This window comes from Rhipicephalus microplus, unplaced genomic scaffold, assembly GCF_043290135.1.
Source record: "Rhipicephalus microplus isolate Deutch F79 unplaced genomic scaffold, USDA_Rmic scaffold_134, whole genome shotgun sequence".
Lineage (NCBI taxonomy): Eukaryota > Metazoa > Arthropoda > Arachnida > Ixodida > Ixodidae > Rhipicephalus > Rhipicephalus microplus.
Genome location: NW_027464706.1, coordinates 322627 through 327500, shown reverse-complemented (window position 1 = coordinate 327500; position 4874 = coordinate 322627). Strand labels below are relative to the sequence as shown.

Genomic DNA, 4874 nt, shown 5'->3' with positions numbered 1-4874 from the left:
TTTTCCGCTTCGCGGCAAGTCGTCGCGCCGTGCTCTCCGCATCAACCGCGTACGCAGCGAACCGCAAACGTCGGGCGCAGCCTCCTCACCTCCCTGCGCTTTGCGCGCGAACGTTCCCTGTTCGCGCGGCAAAGCCTGGAGGAGGCACGGCCCCGCAGCGTGTTCGAGCGCCCGGTCTACGGGACACCCTGCTTACTTCGAGGGCAACAAGCGCAACGCAAGGCTGCGATCTCGCGCACTTTGCGCACGGCTGGAGAAGCTTTGCTGGCCGGCTTTCGCTCCTCGTGTTTACCGTGCGTTAAAGTTGCGCGTCCGTGGCTCTCGCAGCTCTTGCGCGCCCGGTCGCAGAGAGGAGTACGCAACCTCGACCGCACTTTCCCTGCAGGCTTCCTTCCGACTCGAAGTCCTGCGGCGGTCTCAACGAGGTGCCACATCCTCAATGCAGTCGGTCGCCCCCGTTTCGGTTGGGCTCTGGCACGACGGTCGCCACCGTCTCGCCCTTGAGTGGCCGCTGTTGGCGCTCGCTGTGAGGTGTTCAGCGTGCTGTCCGTGTTGCCGACGCGGTCAAAACGAGTCGACGGCTCACGTTCCCTTGTGCGCCGAAGGCTCTCTTGATATGTGATCCGACCCTCAGACAGACGAAGCCAAGGGAAGACCCAAGGCCGCAATGTGCGTTCAAAGAATCAGTGCTCAGTGTGTCCTGCAATTCACACCAAGTCTCGCAGCTGGCTGCGTTCTTCATCGACCCGAGAACCGAGTGATCCACCGCTTAGAGTCGTGAAAAAGTGTTTGTTCAATTCCGTACAGTCAAAACCAAACGTTTCTGGCACTCGGCCAAACAGTGGCCAAGAAGGGCGCTTTTCAGCGCACGCTTGGACTCCAAAACTCTGCCGCGCCTTTTTCGGCTGCCGCAAATCGAGCAAACGGTGTGTTTCGGACGGCGTTTCGCTTCCGCTACTTGCGAGTGCTTTCGTGGTCCACCCCTCTATAAATACTCGGGAGGCGTCGAAGCCGGTTCTCCAAGCCGGACCCGTAGGTATCGTTGTGTGCTCGCTCTCATTGGCCCGCCTAACCAGAAAATGCCTGCGGTACACCCATTTGGATAAGAGTGCACGCAGATGCGGGCCTCGACGGCTACACATTTCCTCGGGCGGCCGCCTCCCGGCCTCCGTGGAGCGCGGGATGCACGGTCCCATCGACAAGCCTCTCCCGTTTTTACCGTGGCGTCGCGGTTCACCACGGCGGGCGGGTCGGTCTCCTCCGCATAAAAAGGGGGACCCCCGCTTTTTGTTCCACGAAATCGCACAAGCTTTTTTCGCATCCACGGTTTGCCACCGCACACCAAAATGCCGATCCGGCTGCCTACTTTAGCCAACAGGTGGAGCCAGGCGCGCCGTACTTGCGCGGCACTTCCCACGTCCACCGAAGTCGGTGCCAAGGACCACTTTCGGCGCCGGAGCCGCGTACGAGCCTACTCGAGGCGGAAGAACGAAGCCAGCAAGGGCCTGGCCGCAAGTGCGTTCAATTGTCGGGACGTCCAAGTCCCTCGTTCTTCCGTGCTTCCTCTTTCGGCAAGTCGTTGCGGCACCTTCCCAAAGCGCGCAGACCCGCTAATCGCGACGAGCGCGACGTGGCCGTGCCGCCTTTCCCTCGGCAGCAAGCAAAACGCCTGGCAACGTCGACGCTCCCCTAACCGCGATCTCGCACCGTGTTTCGTGTGGCGAATTCAAAAGCCGGCCGGCGCTGCTGCAACCATTACGGTCGGTACGCATACGCCGCGGAGGGCGGGACGGTCATCGGAGCGTGCGGTTCCTCCATCGAGTACTGCGCACCTCGGCCGTCGCATCGCCGTGCCATGACCGGCCGCGCGTCAACGCGAACCGGTGCCAGCGAGATCCCTCGCCTGCAAGAACCGACCGGCAGCCTCCGTCACCCGAGGACGCGGAGGCGCTTGCCGCGGACGGCGGGACGGTATGCACTGGTGCACAGCGGACCCGTCACATCGCCAGTTCCTTGACCGACCGCCGACGCTTGTGCCGTTCCTCTCGTACTTGGCAGTCGCCGCGCGATTGTCGGGTCTCGTTCTTGCACGCTCGAACGGTCGGGAGGGCACTCGGCTGGCGTTTCGGGAACGCGCAGCCTCGCCTTCTACCGACGTAACCACGACTCGCCGTTCGCGCTCCGCCGCTCCTGTTTACAGTACTAGGCGGTCCCGCAGCGGTCGGGTCGCGCATTTCGAGCGCTTCGAGCCACGGTGCAGTGGCGGGTCGAAAGCCGACCTATGAGTGCGTTGCGCCGTTTGTACCCGCGTCCGCCACCTGGCCGACCGTCCAAGGTCGCGGTGTTGGCGTCCGCTGGGCGCAACAATTTGTCACGGGGTGCCGCTCCACATTCAGGCAGCCCCGTGGGGAAAAGCCGACCCCGCGTCCAAACGGGGTCAGCGGCAGAAAGTGTCGGGCGCAGACGCAGCTGAGGCGCTCACCCTTCACAATCCGTTAATGATCCTTCCGCAGGTTCACCTACGGAAACCTTGTTACGACTTTTACTTCCTCTAAATGATCAAGTTTGGTCATCTTTCCAACAGACCGGCGCAACCGAAAGGCCGCGCCGGACATCGGTCCGAAGACCTCACTAAATCATTCAATCGGTAGTAGCGACGGGCGGTGTGTACAAAGGGCAGGGACGTAATCAACGCGAGCTTATGACTCGCGCTTACTGGGAATTCCTCGTTCAAGGGGAACAATTGCAAGCCCCTATCCCAATCACGAAAGAAGTTCCACGGGTTACCCAGTCTTTTCAGACAGGGATAAAGACACGCTGCTTCCTTCAGTGTAGCGCGCGTGCGGCCCCGGACATCTAAGGGCATCACAGACCTGTTATTGCTCTGTTTCGTGCGGCTAGGAGCCGCTTGTCCCTCTAAGAAGGTTGTAAGGTGCTGGGAACCCCGCACCTATTTAATAGGCTAGAGTCTCGTTCGTTATCGGAATTAACCAGACAAATCGCTCCACCAACTAAGAACGGCCATGCACCACCATCCACCGAATCAAGAAAGAGCTCTCAATCTGTCAATCCTCCCAGTGTCCGGGCCGGGTAAGTTTTCCCGTGTTGAGTCAAATTAAGCCGCAGGCTCCACTCCTGGTGGTGCCCTTCCGTCAATTCCTTTAAGTTTCAGCTTTGCAACCATACTTCCCCCGGAACCCAAATACTTTGGTTTCCCGGAAGCTGCCCGCCGAGTCATTTGAGTAACTCAGGCGGATCGCTGGTTGGCATCGTTTATGGTCAGAACTAGGGCGGTATCTGATCGCCTTCGAACCTCTGACTTTCGTTCTTGATCAATGAAAACATTCTTGGCAAATGCTTTCGCAGTAGTTCGTCTTGCGACGGTCCAAGAATTTCACCTCTAGCGCCGCAATACGAATGCCCCCGTCCGTCCCTCTTAATCATTACCTCGTATTCCAAAAACCAACAGAACAGAAACGAGGTCTTGTTCTATTATTCCATGCAAGTTTATTCAGGCGACTCGCCTGCGTTGAGCACTCTAATTTTTTCAAAGTAAAAGCACCGGCCATCTCGAGGCACACAATGAAGTGCACCAAGAAAGAACCGGCATGATGTTCAGTCCGAGCCGTCGCATCGGGTAGATGCACTACTCGTCTGGAACTGAGATCCAACTACGAGCTTTTTAACCGCAGCAGCTTTAGTATACGCTATTGGAGCTGGAATTACCGCGGCTGCTGGCACCAGACTTGCCCTCCAATTGATCCTCGTTAAAGGATTTAGAGTGTACTCATTTCAATTACGGGGCCTCAAAAGAGTCCCGTATTGTTATTTTTCGTCACTACCTCCCCGTGCCGGGAGTGGGTAATTTGCGCGCCTGCTGCCTTCCTTGGATGTGGTAGCCGTTTCTCAGGCTCCCTCTCCGGAATCGAACCCTGATTCTCCGTTACCCGTAACAACCATGGTAAGCAAGTAACCTACCATCGAAAGTTGATAAGGCAGACACTTGAAAGAAACGTCGCCGGCTCGTGGCCATGCGATCAGCACAAAGTTATCCAGAGTCACCACACAATACGGGCCGAAACCCGATCGATCTTGGTCTAATAAAAGCACCCGTTACCCAAAGGGCTCCAGGCTCACTGCATGTATTAGCTCTAGAATTGCCACAGTTATCCAAGTAGGAAGAAACGATCTAAGGAACCATAACTGATTTAATGAGCCATTCGCGGTTTCGCCTTATTTCGGCATGTACTTAGACATGCATGGCTTAATCTTTGAGACAAGCATATGATTACTGGCAGGATCAACCAGGTAATCGTTCGACTGCGCGTCCGTCCTCGCCCTCGGCGGGCCGGACGCAGTCTGTGTGCGGCGGAGGCCACCTTCAGGCGCCCCAACACGCTTATTTTGCACTCCGAGATGACGGCGTTCGAGCTCGCTACGGCACAACCTTCCCGAAAGACGAGTGGGAGCCGTGCGGCAAGAAGCACGTTCATGCTCGCTCTTTTTCGTTGCATCGACTCGGTCGCGCCGTGCGGGTTGCCCAAGCCCGCTGCACTGTCGGTGGACCGGCCGGAACTAGCAACGGAGCCGAGACTGCAAAGCCGCCAGACGACGGGTCACGCCCGCGTCTTCGGCGCTTTCGCATCTGAATCGCCCGAGGACGACACGGAACACACCTCGATATCGTGGTAAAACGGCACCGTCCGACAACCAGCCCCTAACGCATCAAGCGGATGAGGCTGCAGACGACTGCCGTGGATTCCCCTGGAGCAGACCCGAGGACACGCTTGACGAGGCCGAAGCCCGCCGCATATCAGACACCCGGTCGCTTTCGCGTACGCCGCTCACGAGAACCCCCACATAATAGCAGCGAT

At 58.1% G+C, this 4874-nt stretch overlaps 2 non-coding genes across 2 annotated transcripts; both read right to left on the bottom strand.

The window, feature by feature from the left end:
• Positions 1-624: 624 nt before the first annotated feature.
• LOC142790902 (5.8S ribosomal RNA) lies at positions 625-777 on the bottom strand. Its single transcript, XR_012889841.1, has one exon. It is a non-coding gene; the product is annotated as a 5.8S ribosomal RNA (ribosomal RNA).
• A 1719-nt stretch (positions 778-2496) lies between these two features.
• On the bottom strand, positions 2497-4311 carry LOC142790932 (small subunit ribosomal RNA). Its single transcript, XR_012889869.1, has one exon. It is a non-coding gene; the product is annotated as a small subunit ribosomal RNA (ribosomal RNA).
• Positions 4312-4874: the final 563 nt, after the last annotated feature.